The sequence below is a fragment of the Sturnus vulgaris genome, unplaced genomic scaffold (genome assembly GCF_052056855.1).
Source record: "Sturnus vulgaris isolate bStuVul1 unplaced genomic scaffold, bStuVul1.hap1 Scaffold_195, whole genome shotgun sequence".
NCBI lineage: Eukaryota > Metazoa > Chordata > Aves > Passeriformes > Sturnidae > Sturnus > Sturnus vulgaris.
In genome coordinates, this window is record NW_028276170.1 from 13,446,834 (window position 1) to 13,463,393 (window position 16,560).

The window sequence follows — 16,560 nt, forward strand, 5'->3', positions numbered from 1 at the left end:
ATAGACAAACTCTCACATAGACAAAACTTTACATGTGGACTTAGTAAAATTTTATTTCCCATAACCCAGACTTGATCCAGTCCTCTTGCAGTCAGATCTCTGTTTGCTCTTGCCAGGCATCCTCGTTGTCAGGCTGCATTTGCTAATTAAATCTGCAGTACTATCAGTCTCATTTGCATTACCCATATCCACATCTCCCCCGTTTCTTTTAACTGAAAATACACTCTTAAGCGATTTGTCAATTAAATTCTTAACACACTGTAAAATACAAGGAATAACTACTACAATGCATAATATGATGCCTAATACATACAAACCTATTTTAACTAAATTCCTGACCCAGCCAGTGAGTCCCCAGTGCCCTAAGAGCCAGTTCAGCCAGTCGTACCCATGATCTACCCGAAGTTTATTCCCACCTTCTTTCAGGGCTTGAATGCTGGCATAGATGGGCTGGGAGTGGTCAGAAAGGTTAAGGCAACACATCCCATCGAATTCCTCAGCCACAGGCGGCGGCGGAGCTCGGAGGCGGCCCCAGCGCAGGTGGGAGCCGCGCTCGGTTGTGCGGGGGCTCGGGGCTCGCTGCGGGCCGAGGGGGCGGCAGGGGGCTCTGGCGGGTTGGTTGTGCCGGTGCCGGCCCGTGTTGGCGCTGGGCTGAGGGCGCTGCGGGAGCGGCTGCCCGCGGTCTCCTTCCCGCTGGGGCCTCGGCAGGAGCCGGTGCCGGAGCAGCGCTGGCTCGTCCCGGTTGCTGTGGGTGGCACAGAGGTGTCTGCCCTGTGCCCGGGGCTGTGCGGGAAAATTCCCGTGGCCAGAGGTTTGTGTGCCCGCAGGAGACAGAGGAGTCCTGTAAAAGTGACTTTATTGATGAACAAAGAGAGAGGCCATGCGGCATTTGCCATGCGGTCTCTAAAACGCCGCCTCCTTTTTATCCTCATTTTCCCGGCTGCATCTCCCTCTCCCATTCCCCACTGGCTGAGGTACTTGGAAGGTTCAGACTTCCTGATCCGCCTACTGCATGTCCTCGTTAATATGCACCCCTACTACATTATTAATCTTACTGCTTGCAATCCCTCATTTTCTTATTTTCTCAAGAATTGCCTTTACAAACTTTTAATTTCCATTGACTCAATCTCCTTTCCTGCGTCCTCTTTGGCGCAAGGTGTCGTGCATGGTAAAAAGATGAGAGTTGCTGCAGCACGTCAGAGGAGGAGCAGCATTCGTTTAAGCCATGGTCTGCCAGGAAACCACGAAAACGTGTCCCATTCCCATCCTCTCCCTCTTTGCACTGGTACATGAGCTACTTTCTTATTTCCTTTGTTATCTGTTTCACCACTTTTCGGTTATCATCTATTTGCAAACAGCAATTTGAATGATTTAATTTTCCACAAACTCCTCCTTCTTCTGTAAGTAGATAATCTGATCCCATCACGTGGTGAAATGTCTCGTTCCTCATTTCAGCGGCTTGGTCAGCAGGAAGGTCAGGAGCTGGAGTTGTCTGGTTGGTTATTATTTCAAGGACACTTTTTAACCTAATTATGCCACTCAAATTATGGATGGGTTTTCTGTGTCCTGATATGAATTCGTTAGGGATCCCAGGGGCTGGTCCATGGTGTTGTAGCATTTGTTCTGGTGGCCGTTCATCTTTTCCCCTTTTTTGGGTGCTCCCTCCTGCCACGGCTGCATCAATTGACCACTTTTATCTTATGAAATGATAAAATGTTTGGATTCCCAAGTGATTTCTCTGGACTAGCAAAAACACCTCAGTGCTTTGGGGAGAGGGATGATCCCCCCCACACTTTTTTTCATGAAATTTGCTCAATATTCTCCGTTTGCTGTTTCCCTTTGCAGCTTCACCAGTTTCTGTTGCAGTCAGATATCCTCACTATGGGCTCTGCCTTTAGTTGTGCAAATTCCATCTGTGCAAGCAGGCAGAGCTGGGGGTGAGGGGCAGATGGACTCAGGGAAATTCCTCCCCCTGGCAAGAAGGCCCTTGGTCATTGTCCACACTTTTCCAGAGCAATGTTAATTTGCATTTCTAAAACTCCTCTCCTGGCTGCCTGGAACTAGGATTTTCTTCCAGAGCAGCCTTTAGGTGATTCACACGTCCACCCTCATAATCTGCTTTATTTTTCTTTTTTTATTTTTTTTAGCCATTTTTTATTAACAGTTTATGCGTTAAAGCCTCACCATTAATACTCTTCTAGGTTTGCAAAATGCAACTTAAAGGTGAGCTTCTAAAGATCCATTCTGAAATTTTGCCATCATTAAGAGCCACCACAAATATATAGAAAAATATTCCAATGCAATCAAGTCTTTTCTGCCTCTTCTCCTAAGAGTAAAAATTGCTTGTCACACCCCTGGCCCAAACCTAACTGACAATATAAAAGTAGGATTAATGTGAAAAATTTTTCTCATGGTGTAATCTTGTCACTGAAACTGCAGGGACAATAAAAAACTCTCCAGCAATATCTTTAGTGTTAGAGAGTCAAGGCATTACTTGATTCTGGTCAGGATGTGCAACAGAAATAATTTCTTCCACACATAGCCCGGGTGTGCAGAGAAAATCATTCCATGAGGTGTGAATTTTACTAGATTTTTCCTGAAATTTTACAGTCTGAACCCATTGAAATCCATTGGTTTAGTGTTCATTGCTTCAAAGTTGTGTAGTTCTTAGTATTTGGTTTCCTATTGCAAATGGATTTCTCCTCTTCTGATGTTAATTAGATCCACATTCCTGGATTTCCTTCTCAGTCTTTTCCAGACCAGGTGTCTCCATCTATGCCAGGGGCAGTGTCTGGGGTGGGGGTTCCTTGATGTTTGCTGATGTGTCCTTGATGTTTTGTTGAATGTTGTTCTCTTTGTTGGTATCTTTTGGGCTATTCCCAGTCTGTTGAGATGTTAAACTCATCTCTGTTGAGTGGTCTAACAGTCCATAAAAAATACCTTTTAAAATTTCTTTCCTGAGAGAAAGGCAAACCGAACCTGACTAGTAAAATGGAATATAAAAAAAATTTAAATTTGGTATACTTTCCAACAGTGGAATCGCAGGCAGCCCAGTGTGTGAGTGTAATTGAGAGGCAGAGTCCTGGGTGGATGCTGTGAACAGCAAAGTGCCAAGGCAGGCTCTGTGCCAGCCCAGCTTCCTGTGGCAGAGATTTCACAAGAGACAGGATTCTGGCCACAGACTGCTTGAAATATACATCCCTTATCTCCAGCCCGCACTAGGTGGAGAATTCCCAGGGTAAGGAATTGCAAAGATCAATTCCAAGGGAGATAATTGAATATCTGCCCTGGCTCTGGCCAAAGGTTATAATGGCCGGATGCTTGGCCTTCAGCCAAGGGCACACACTGACTCAGAAAACACTTCCTAAATGCAGCAACATGTTGCATATTCATTGACCTTCATGCATTATTCAGAATCACTCTCCTCTGACCTGTAAATCATTTTTTCCTTCCCTGGGGTTGTGGTGTCCTATAATCCAGGAATGTGAAGAATTTCCTGATTATCTTTTTTACCATTCTCCAAGTTTGTTACATGAACAAAAGATTTTTACATTATACTCCAAGAAAAATATATTTATCACACAGCTATTTATAAGTTTTGTTAATTGCAGAACTAAAAGAAACTATATTCATACAGCAATGTTTTCCAGCATATAGCATTCATTTTAATATTTGCAAAAACTCAATAATATAATGTACACTTATAACACACTTAGAATTCAAATTTCTTTTTCTCAGTGTGGAGGAGACATAGCTGGTGGTCCAATCATTTTGTTATTTTTCATTTTCTCAGGTTTTTTTCCTTTTCTCCTGTCCATACATCCCTTATCTCCACCCTCCACTAGGTGGAGAATTACGAGGGTAAGGAATTCCAAAGATCAATTCCAAGGGATATAATTCAATATCTGCCCTGGGTCTGGCTTTTATTCTTGCCAAAGTCAATGGCAAAAGCCGCTACCATGGCATCTTGGTTTCTATCACCAGCTTCCAAAGGAGTTTCTTTATTTCCCCATTCATGCTTTCTACCTGACCTGAGCTCTGGGGATTCCGGGGCTTGTGGAGGTCCCATTGTATTCCTAAAGCAGCCATAACCCCCTGAAGGATCTTTGCTGTAAAATGAGTTCCCCATCTGAGAGTCTGTTGTTTCCACAATCCCTTATCTTGGAGTTATTTGTTTTAGAAATACCTTAATAAGCGATTTGGTTATTGCTGAAGAAGTCAGAACTGCTTTTTTCACTCTGTTAGCTGCCATGCTGTCACCAGCAGATATTTGAGCCTTCCTGCTCAGGGCATTTCAGTGCCAGGCTCTTCCAAGCACACCCAGCTCTGCCGGTTGAGCTGACCATGCAGGTGGTAACCTGAGCTTGGTCTAATTCCCTTTCCTTCATCAGAGCGTGTCTTGGAGCTCTTTTCCCTTCTCCTGCCCTTGCAGACCCATCCATAAACACATTTTGTCCCTCAGGCCAGGAAATGTCTCCTAAATCTCTCCCAGCCTGGCTCTGGAGCTCTGTCACTTGAATGCAGTCATGGGTTTGTTCCCAGCCCCCTGTGCAGGCTGTTCAATCAGGAGCCTGGGTTAAACCCTTCCCCTGTCCTCAATTCTAAATCCTCCTGTGCCACTGAACAAGTTTCATTCTGTAATCACCGAGCACTGCTCATCCATGTAGAGGCTCCTTTGGTTATCACAGCTTTGACTTGTTGCCAGACTTGAACAACAGGAGATCCTCCTGCCATCAGTTTTTGGGCCTCAGGTCCCATTAAAGCTGTGGCTGCACAATTCTGCAGACAATGAGACCACTCTGGCCACTGGGCTAAACATTTTAGCACAAGAATTCCTTTGGAATGGCCCTGTTTAACATCCACATCCAATTCAAATTTCTTTTCTAATTCTAAAGGAGCCGTGTCTGGGGCACCAATCATTTTGGTTTTATTTCATTTTTTGAAGTTTTGCAATTTCTCATGTCCATACCACAACATTGAGGCTATCTAGGCTTAAAAAGTCAGACAATCTTCAATCCAGGATTGAGGATCCAATTGCAGGTCCTGCAATTATCTATTCAGTCTCAAAATTCTCCCAGCCCCATTTTAGTGCTGGGTAATGTTACTTCTGAGATTCCCTAGTCTTTCTCTGGGTCAATACACCACAAATCTTCAGTCAAAATATTTAACCTTTTTCTCCACCATTTGTGGTTTTTTTTTCAAATATTCAAAGATGCATTTTAGCCTGAACATTCAGCCATTTCACAGAGGCTTCTTCTACCACTTCTTGTCGTCCTGATTGCAGCAAGTCATCCACATCCTGCATTAACCCAATCCCTGGGGATGGGGTAAATTCCTGTGATATTTTCTGCAAGGCTTGCTCCAATAAGGCTGGTGCTTCCGTGCATCCCTGCAGAAGGACCGTCCCAGCACACCAACAGCATCCATCCCCTGTTGTCTAAATCTCTTCTGGACTTCCCTTAATGCCCCTGTGGGTGTCCATGTCCTTGATTACCTCTGTGAGAATGTGCAGACTTCCTCAACATGCTCCCAAGGGACCCTTCAGAGATATTTTGGGATCATCATCCCTTTTGCCAGGAGCCCTTCCTGGCTTTCCCTTCCTATCTTCCATGGGTGCCCTGCCATGTTTAGTCCCCGAAGATGCCACTGTAGTCCCTGATGAGATTTTCGGTGCTCTCTGGCTGCCGACTCTTCCCAGCCCCCCTGATCTGTCACTCGTCTGTCTCCTGGCCCCAGCGCCCCCCGGCAGGGGAATTTGGGGAGGTGGGAGGGGGGGAGCGCCAAGGCCGGGCCCCCCCGCGCTGTGGTGGCGGCAGCGGCTGCAGTGGGGAGCGAGTGCGGGCGGGAGCGGCCGAGAGCCCAGCGCTGCCCCAGCCCGAGCTGCCCCAGCTCCATCGCTGCCCCTGCGCTGGGATGCTGTGGGTTTGGGGGGAAGAGGGAGCCGGCAGTGGGTGCTGAGCCTGGGGGCCGGAGGAGAAGGGAAGGAGAAGCAGGGTTGAAGAACAAAATGGTCAAAGGATGCACGTGAGAGGAACAGCTGGGATAGTGCATAGGAACGAGGGTTAGTAGGAGCAAGAGGAGTGTGAGCAAGAGTAGAGACATAGGAGGAGGAGGAGGAGCAGAAACGGGAAGGAGCAGAAGGTTCCACCCCTCCCTGTATCTGCCGCCTCTCCCCCAGCTCCAGGAGCCTTGCCCCCTCCACATGCAGCAGGCGACCGGGGAGGGGATCCATGATTTTCACAGCGTTGAGTCTTGGTGTTTCTGAGCTTTATTGGGTTAAATATTGGTGCTTTGGTTTCTTTGAGGGGCCTGAATCTTTATATTTTGGAGGGGCTTTTGGCTGAAGCTTGATATTTGGGGGGGTTTTGATCTGCGTCATGATATTTGGAGGATCTTTGGGCTGAAACTTGGTGCTTGGAGGTTCTTACAGACACAAGATGCCCAATGACTTCCTGAGTTGCACTTTGGCAAGGAAGAACCCCCCATCCCAAAGCTCTCTCTTCTTGTTTTTTCCCAATAACAGGATTTTTCATTCCCCATGTGTGGGCAGATGGAGAAGGAGGAAAAGCCTGGGAGATCCCTCACTAGGAGTGGCTGCAAACCCAGCCCAGGGAGCTGCGAGGAGGAAAGACCCTCCCTGAGCCGGGAAGGCGGCCGGAGATGCAGGCAGAGCTCAGAGCTGGTGGAGAAGCCTCCTGGAGGGGAGAAGACCCACAAATGCTTGGAATGTGGGAAGGGTTTCAGGTGGAGCTCCCAGCTGATCCGGCACCGGAGGATCCACACTGGGGAATGGCCATACGAGTGTGGGGAATGTGGGAAGGGATTCAGAGACAGCTCCAAACTGTTGCAGCACCAGGTGATCCACACAGGGGAACGGCCCTACACCTGCTTGGAATGTGGGAAGAGCTTTGGGTGGATGTCCTACCTGAAGGAACACCGACGCATCCACGCTGGGGAGAGGCCCTACGAGTGTCCCAAGTGTGGGAAGAGGTTTCAGACCAGGTCCAATCTCCTCCGACATGAGCGGATTCACACAGAGGAGAGGCCCTTCCGCTGCCCCGACTGCGGGAAGGGATTCAAACAAAACTCCACCCTCACTGTCCACCGGCGCATCCACACTGGGGAGAGGCCCTACGAGTGTCCTGAGTGTGGGAAGAGCTTCTCAAAGAGCTTTAACTTGACTCAACACCAACGGAGGCTCCACTAAGGGAAGCCCTGTGCATGCCCCAATTTCGGGAAGAGCTTCGTGTTCTGCTCCAGCTCCATCCCCCATGGGAGGATCGGTGTTGGATGATCCCCAATGACGCCCTGGGCGGGTACAACCATTGGGATGCAAACCGACATTGAGAATTCCTTGGGGAGAGTGAAATTGTTCACTTTCAACCCCAGAAAATCTTCTGTGTTCAATCCTATCTTCTGGTGGTGCCCTGCTGGGCAGGGTGGAGAAAGAACCCCCGGCCCGTGGCTGGAATTGAGTGCAGCGGGCGCCGGAGAACAGCCATGAAACCAGAAACTCATCACGGCTCCTCTGACTAAACCCTACAGTCCTCACCCAGCCCCCAGCGTGGCCTTGAAAGACTCTTTATTGTAAATAACTCTGACTGCCCCACCTGGAAAGAATCACAAATCCCTCTGCTGCCCTCTGGGCAAGGTATTAACTCTTTGAATGCCCAGAATAAAACTTTACAGATACTTTATTCTCGCTCCTAAATTGAAAAAATCAACAACAACAAAAAAGACAAAACAGTAATACACACAGAAACAAAATAAAAACACCAAAATCAAACAAAAAGAAAAGTCAAATCCTAAATAAAGGAGAAAAGTCATGAACGAAAATTTCTCGTTTTTTAAACTATGGACAAAATACTTTTGTTTCCCTATAACACATACAAATATTATGAAGTGAATATGACTGTTTGTTGGAGGTTGGGTGTTCCCCTTTTTCTCTCTGTGGAATTTTCCCCATTGTTATGCTAAGAAGCTGTGGCTCCCCCCTGGCTCAGACGGCTGGTTTTCCCTCGAGGGGAGGGGGAGGGAAGAGGGGGAAACACCGCGATGTGCAGGCAGCAGGTAAAGGAGAGGTTTGGGAGTCGCTCTCTCTCTCGCTCGTGGAGTCGGAGGAAAGACGCCGGTGCTGCTGCCGCCACCCCCTCGCCATCCCAGCGCCGGGAGCCGCGTTCTCTGCTGTGGAACACCGCACTGCTCCCTTTCCCGCTTTCGGTCTCCCAGCTCCGGACACCCTGCTGGGCACCGTGACCGACACCGTGAGCAGAGAAGTCTCTGCCCATCCCTCTCCCACCCGGGACGAGGCCGCAGCCATTGCCCCGGTCCTCCCGCAGCTGCGGGGACGGGACCTGCCCACAGCCCCGGTAACTGCAGGGCAAGGAGAGGGTGTCTGCGGCCAAAAAAGGACTAGAACTGAGTTATTGTTCTGTTGGCTGTTAATTTCATAGCTGTTGGTTTTGTTTGTCTTGTTAGATATATTAGTAAAGAACTGCTATTCCTACCCCCCATACCTGAGAGCCCCTTGATTTCAAAATTATAGTCAAGTGAAAAGAACGGGGGTTTATACTCTCCATTTCAAAGAGAGGCTACTGTCTCTTTTGGCAAATACCTGTCTTCCAAGCCAAAAGAGATTTGGGCCTGAGGGCTTTGAGAGGAGGGTGAAAAAGGAATAACAGCTCTCTTGAGTTACCTAAGGTTTGTGGTAGGTGACACCATGCTGTCCAGCTTACCCTGGTTTGGCCTCCATGTGGTCACTGCTATATCTCTCCCATTTGCAAGCCCTTTTTTGAACATGGGTCTTATCACTGAGGTTATTGTGGACATTATCCAGTTCATTCTGTGGGTTGATCAGCAGAGAAATTAATGGATTTTTAACTTTCTCTGGAAGACAGCCACATGGATTCAGAGCTATTGCACTCTGAGTGTGTAGTTTTGGGGTTTACTTCAATAATGGTACTTACTGTGAAGAAGTGACAGCAGGGAAAATGTATTCCCAACCCATCACCCACTTTTTAAAGTCCTCTCCACCAGATTTGAAGGAGTTCAGATCCACTCTAAATGCTAATGATATCATACAGTTGTTGGTGTTGCTGATATGCCTGTTCTATTTAGCAGTCAGAGACAGGGGACATTGATTTGGATAACAACCCTGATACCTACCCCAGGAAATTGGGATGCTGCTGCAGAGCCTGACCCTGCCCCACAGCCCACTTCAGAAATGAAACACCCAGAGTAGGTAGGGGAAAGAGATGAGCCAGATTCTGAAGGAGTACCTTTCGCCAGCTGGTGAGAAACCCTCCTTCTGCCTTAAAGAGGGAGAGTCTGATGGTGCAGCAGTGGAACCCACAGACATTACATCTGTCCAGGTTCCAAATGTACCACAAGGGCAGTCACAGCCAGCAGCACTCACCCCTGTGGAAACAAAGAAGTCTAAGATTTAAACAAAGCACCTAGAAAATAAGGATAAGAAAGGAGGGTCCTCATAACCAGCAGGGGAGTCAGAGGTTGAGATCATCACCAAGTCCCTGTTGTATCGAGGTAATCTGTGAAAAGACATTGTATGATGCACCGTGAGGCTTTTACAACCTGATTACTGCAGGTGTGAGGCCTTATGGGTACAGGTGTGCAATTGGATGGTCCTGAGGCAAGGAATTTGGGACTCTTGACCCAGGACTCGGGTGTGGACCAGGTATTTGTAAGGGAGCCAGGAGTCCTTTCCCTCTGGGAGTGGCTTTTAATGAGTGAGAGAGAGAGGTTTGTCCACAGAGAGAGAATGCAGGAGCACCACCATAGAATGTGCTGGAAGACCCTTGAGGAAGGGATCCAAGAGCTGAGAGAAGTGGCAGTGCTGGAGGTGCTCTTTGGGAGGGATGGACAGCATGACAATGACCCTGACAAGGTCAGGTGCACAGGGCAGATGTTGTGCAATCTGGCAAACCCGGGGCCATCTCAATACACCACCTTTATTGCAACAATTAATGCTGATAATAACAGAGACAGTGGGTTCTGTTGCCAACAACCAACAAGCTTAGAAATTTTGAGAGTATGATCAATGGCGCGGTGCAGGCTCATGTCTCTGCTGTAATTGTGAGCCTCCAAGAGGAGATGAGGGAGATGAGGGAGACGAGGAGGAACAGTTCCCAAGCAGCACCAGTGCGAGTCACAGACCCCAAAGTTAGAGTACACTCTGAGTATTTTATTGATAACTTATATCTTGCACTTCGTGACAGTAAACTGTGTTAATCAGACTCTGTCATATCACGAGTTCCTGGAACACATTTTCAAGCCCTTCCAGCTGTAGCCCAAGGGAAGCTGTTTCTGTCTTGCATCACAAAATTGGCAGATGTTTTGCAAAGAACAGCCCTTTAAAAAGGACTTGTTACTTGCATTAACATCCAAGAGGTTGCTTTCAAAGACAGACAAAAAGCCCCATGAACAAACAGGAACCAACCAAACAACATATTAAAAACTTTATTTTTAGCTCTTGCTTTTAATATTTTCCAAGCTGGCCTCTTCTTCCACTGCAGTGTTTTTCTTTGAACAGAAAAACACCTTTGCCAGAGGATGTGACTTAACAAGGCACACAGAACTTACACACAATGGATAGATTAAAGCTAAACAGGCAGAGTCCCATTTCACAATCATCATCATTTATTTTCTGTTTATTTTGTTTTCAGAAGGGTGAGAACTGTATCTCAGATCCATGGCTAGTTTGGTGCCATAGCCACTGATTACCTGTCCTTTCTAATTATCTGTCCATTCTGTAGTTCCTCTGGCCATTTGTTGCTCTTTGATCACTCCCTCCTTCACCTGATTTTTATATTTTTCTGGATTTGTGGGGGTTTTTGTATGGGTTTGGATTTTTTCTTGCTGGTTGTTTTGTTTGCCTGTTTTGTTGGGTCACAGTTTTGGTTTTGTTATTTGGTTGGGGTTTTTTCCAGTTACCAGTAGGAATCAGCTTGTGATTTGGATTGTCAAGTTTTGAAGACAGGTGTTGCACATAAAGGTTGTTTTTGTTTTTAAAGTCATCTCACACACAGCTCTGCAAGGCCCTGTGACTTTGAGGACTGTGGGCTCTCAGACAGCAAATTGTGCATGAATAGGAAACTTGTAGTTCCTATCTCCATTACACACAGCAAAATGTAAAGTATTTGGAATGGAATCAATTCTAACCTTTTTTTTTTTTTTTTTCTGCCATGCCATAAATTGTGTCAGATTCATCAATGAACTCGGTTCTTCCAGGATGGAGTGTGCAAGGATAATCCCTTAGCTCCTGTGTGGAGCTGGTGTGCACCAGGCCAGACACAGCACTGTCACCCATAGCCAGCCTCTGTCTGCACAGAGAGCAGGGAGCTGCAGCTCTGAGGAACTCAGGGCTTAGTGAGCAAACACACCAAACCCCTCATTTAGATCAGTTCCTTTACTGGACTATTTGTTGCTATGTATTTAGTATATATTTATTTATAGTATATGCTGCTGGTATATTTTTATATCCCCACCCAAAGCTGAAAAAAAAGAACCCTGGCAGTTTGCTTTAGCTGTGAAGTCAAGAGACTCATTTCAACAGGTTCCAGCTTTGCTCCTTGTTTGAATTCAAAGCAAGCAAAAACCTCTTCTGTTGGTCACATCAAACCAGCATAAGTCTGTGAAAGACAGAAGAGTGTAAAAATGAGTTCATTTTATAGTACTTACAGTCTTCTAATTCAGCCATGGGATAATTATGCCATAATTCACTAGATCAAATAACTGGTAAAAGCAATAGAAAAGAAATTTTTTTAAAGCTAGGTTTAACAAAAGTGGATTAATTTCATAAACAAAACCATGTAGTAAAAATACAGTAATTTAAACTTCTCAAAGCCCTTTGATAATGGAGCCCTGCACCCCAGTCATGTGCAGTGCAGGCTCAGCTGTCCCTTTGAGCCCAGAGCTGCCAAGGGCTGGGATGAGCCTTCACCCAAAAGTGGCTCCAAGGCTGATTGGGAATCAGTCGAGAACAGGGCTCACACACAGAGCAAAGACTCAAGACCAAAGCCAAACCTCCATCAGGTTGGATTTGTTTAAACACTGAATTGTAGAAAGTTTGCTCATCCTGTAACATCATTATTACCATGAAACTTTACATGAGCTGCTAAATAACCACATTCCCATCCTGAAATGCATTCCCAAATATTGTTGTGAACTTGCTCTGCCTCTGCCGCTGCTCCTGGGGCTGCTCTTGGCCACGCAGCCTCAGTGGGAGCCAGCACTGGCTGCAGCCCCAGCGGGCTCCCCAGGACAAGGCCCAGCAATTAAGAGGCCAATTAAAGCACTGGGCAGCAGCAGAACCCTTATCAGATTTATTTGGACAACAGGGACTTGCCACAGCTCCACAGCAGCATGACCATGAGCCAGGCTACCAATGCAATGAGCAGAGTTTTAATAAAACTGCAGAGAAAAATCAGCAACTTACCGTCCTATCTGATAGAGCTTCCGAATGCCAAAATAGCAGCAGAGCAGGACAAGTGGCACAGTGAACATTGTCACTACTGTGCCGATCATGCAGGTCCTGTGAACATCCTGGGGGCAGACAATTCTTGGAAGGCGCTCTGGATCCTGAGCATCTATTCCTGTTTCAGGGATAACATCTGTGGGAGCAATGGGGAGCGTGAGCCCGTGCTGGGCTCCACTGCTGAGCTGGCAGCTCGCTGCATACGGCCAGGACGTTCTCTGTTTGCCCCAGAGCTGGGGCCTGCAGGCACCTTGGCACCCCTTGGCACAGGCTGTGCCACCCAACAAAGCCCAGGAGGCCGGGAGGAGAGCCCGGGGCCAGCGCAGCTGCTTGGGCAGTCGCTGCTTCCAGGGAGCCGCGCCCAACCCATCCCTGAGCAGCCACTGCCAGCCCCGACCCTCCCTGCCCCGTGACAGCTCCCCCAGCCCAAGGGGACAGAGCCAGGCCCTGTCAGGACACACTGGAGCCCTGCTCTCCCCCTCTGCCCTTTCCCCACCATGGTCACCCCTTCCAGCCCCTCCCAGGTTTCGGGCGGTGTCTCCCACGGAGGGATCCCAGCAGGATTGCTCAGCCTGGCTGAGCCTGGCACAGCAATCACCTTCTGTGGCTCTGCCTGGCATCTCCTCCCTTTGTGTACCAGGGGCTGGCACGGAGCCATTGCTTCCTCCAGGAAGCGCTGCCTTCACCAAGGCCTTTTGGTCCACCTCTGGAGAAAGGAAGAGGCTCAGATGGATCTGATGGAACCATTCCCCATTGGGGAGGGGGCATCTTCAGTAAGTAATATTTGTCCAGGACATGGATAAGGATCAGGAAAAGGCCCAGGCTCTTGGGGTTGCCACGGGGCCCTCCCTCCTCCGAACAGCCACCCCTCCTGATCTACCCTGAGACCAGGAAATTTCAGGGATCTCAGGGTGTGCATGTTCTGTGGGACACTTTGGGATCCCTGTCAGATGATGCCAAATGCCTTCGAGCAGAGGCTGGGGAGAAGCTGCAGCCAGGCCAGGCTGGGAAACAGCCCTGCAGGCTGTGACAGCAGCAGTGGGACAGCGAGGCTGCCATGGATCCCTTCCCGCTGTGCCGGGCACGGCGTGTCCAGATGTGCAGAGAAAGCCCCCGGCTGCTGAGTGTCAGGAGAAGGCTGAGGGAAATGCACCCACCACGGCGTCTCTGCAGATCACTCAGCATCTGGTCCAGCATTTTGGCTGCCTCCAGGGATTTCTTGTTTCCTGTTTCTTGGGCCTTGCCTGTTGGTGGATCTTAGAGCAAAGTAATTCAACTTCATGTGGATGGATTCCACAAAAGCAGTGCTCAGCTTGTGGGGTCAGCAGGTACACACTACTCACTCCTACTATGGGAATTGGATTTGGACACAGCATCCAGCCCTGGAGCTGCCAAAGTGCTCCCTGCAGACACACCTGTAACTCAACAGCCACACAAGCTTCTGTCACCTGGTTTCTGCCAGGTTGTCAATGATTGTGCTGTGAGGGGAAGTTAAGAACTTACCTGCAGAAGCTCCCAAGAGTTCCAAATCATCTTCCACCCAACTTCCTTGAGAAGCCTTCCCAGGAACCTCACCTAGAAGGGAGCACAGATCAGAAGCATTTCCATGGTGTGCTGGGATCCCCTTCTGCCTTAGGGAGCTGGGCAGTGCAAGGAAGGGAAATGCACCCACCACGGCGTCTCTCCAGATCACTTAGCATCTGGTCCAGATGTTTGGCTGCCTCCAGAGATTTCTTGTCTCGTGTGTCGTGGCTCTTGGCTTTTGGAAGACCTTAGAGCAAAACAGTTGCACTTCATATGTATGCATAGGGTGAGGCTGTGGGGGCCAGATGTGAATAGACATGGCCAAAGCTGCAGAGGGGCCTGGGGGGCTCTATGGTAGCTCTGGTCACTCTGCACACTCTCTCCATGCCCTGTTCAACATCCCTGGAGGGGAAACCAGAACAGCCCAGGGCCCGTGTGGGCTCTCTCCCTCCCACAGAGGAAAACCATCCCCAAAGCTTCTTGGGGAGAAGGGAGCGCTGTCCCAGGAAAGGGGAGCCAGGCCCCCAGCTCACCTGCTCCCTGTGCTCTCCACGGAGCTGCCTGGGCAGCCCTGGCAGGCAGGGCCAGTGCCAGGAGGAGCAGGAGGAAGAGGCGCAGAGCCAGGGCCATGGTGCCTTGCCCTGTGCCAGTCCCGCAGCTCTTGCTGCCCCCGCTGTCCTGACACCGCTGTCCCAATGTCAGCACCACTGCCGCCGCCGCCGCTGCTGCCGCAGCAGTTGTGCTCAAGGCCTGACTGCTCGGTGCCTGTGGTGCTGTGCAACCACGGGGCTCTGGCACCTCTGGGACCTCACAGCCTGCTGTGACCTCATGTCCAGCGTGGAATTTTGTGGGGAGTGGGATCTATGTTCTTTGGGAGGGAGCTCATCCTGCCCAGCAGCTCTGTCCAAGGGCTGTGACACAGTCCCAGCCCAGCTGATCTCACAGCCTGGGGGATGAAGGGATGGAGAGCAGCTCTGCCGGGAAGGGCTTGTGGGTGCTGCTAGATGAGAGGCTGGACATGAGCCAGCAATGACACATCCAAAGGAGTGAATGTTGAAGGAGGTGATTCCACCCCTCTGGTCTGATGAGACCCCACCTGGAGTACTGCATCCAGCTCTGGGTCCCAACACAGGAAGGACATGGTCCCGTTGGAGCTAGTCCAGAGGAGGCACAAAATGATGTGAGGGCTGGAGCCTCTCTGCTTTGGAAACAGGCTGGGAAGCTGGGGGTGTTCATGCTGGAAGAGAGAAGGCTCCAGGGAGACCTGATTGCTGCCTTTCAGTACGTTAAGGGGGCTTGTAAAAAAGATGGGACAGAATTTTTAGTGGGGTCTGCCTTCTCCGGGCAGGCCTTGGCAGCACCGCAGCCCTTCATGGACTCCCACTGTCCCATGCCCTCCACGCCTCCCCCAGGCCTGCCTGGCTGCTGAAGGAGCTCCAGAGGAGCCGCATCAAGAGGCACCTCAGAGCCCTCAGCAATCCAGCCAGCAACACACGGGCAGGACACAGATGGCGCTTCCAGGCTGGCAGAGGGGTGCTGGCCATCTCCAGGGACCGGTCTCTCAGGGATCCCCGCCGCAGCTCCGGCCTCTGCCCGCCCGCTCTGTCAGAAGCCTTAAGGCTTCCACAGAACCACCAAAGGCCAAGGGCCTTTTGGCCACTTTCCCTTCCACACCGCACGCTTGGCCAACTTGCCAAGCACAAGAACCCTTTTTGCCCTCTACCCCATTGGCCTGAAGACTCTGGGCACCAAAAGAAAGCTCCTGGACCTCTGTGTATGACAACGGGAATTTACTAATCCTACAGTGGGGTGAAACAAAGTGCTTGCAGAGCAGAGGTGTTCCCTGCAGGCTCAGGTGGCCCCAGCAGACGCAGCCTCCCAGATCAGTTCTCCACACTGCTCACACAGGACAACCAGCCCCTGCGACACAGGGAAGGCCGTGACTTCCAGAGGCGGCGGAATCCATCTCGCATCTGCTGGAGTCGGGAGGAGGGAATGCTCTGTACAACTCTGTTGATGTACAGAGTCTGAAGAGCCAGGCATGAGATGGCAGGGCTGGTGTCATCTGTCATGTCCTGAAGGGCTGGAAGAGAGAGGAACAGAGCCACAGTCAGAGCCTGCATCTGCAGGGACCTGGGGAGACCCTCCTGCCCCATCCCTCCCATACGGCAGCTCTTGCCATGGCCTGGAGGAAGCAGGAGACAGCAAGGATCAGCTGGAAGGCGCTGGCCACGAATGTCCCTCCCGCAGGCCCCTGGAAGGTCCCTGTGCTCTGCCCACGCCGCCCCTCGTGCGCGCAGGGAGCAGAGCCCTCCCAGCCGGGGCAGGGAACGCAGCTGCCAGCGCCAGCCCCCGCTGACAGCCCGCTGGCCTCACTCACCCCTGCACATGAGCTGCAACTCTCGCTGCTGCTCTCTCAGGAACCGCCCGGCCATCCCTGCCAACACAGAGCCTGTCACGGCCCCAGCCGCACAGCTGCCCCGCAGCGGCGCTGCCAGCCCTGCGGCCACAGCAGCGCCTTCCCCTGCAGGGCTCAGGCCCGG

The 16,560-nt window shown here is 50.1% G+C and overlaps 1 pseudogene; it reads left to right on the forward strand.

Moving 5' to 3' along the window:
• LOC148218100 (uncharacterized) overlaps window positions 1-16,560 on the forward strand; it is a 136,615-nt pseudogene that overhangs the window by 94,162 nt on the left and 25,893 nt on the right.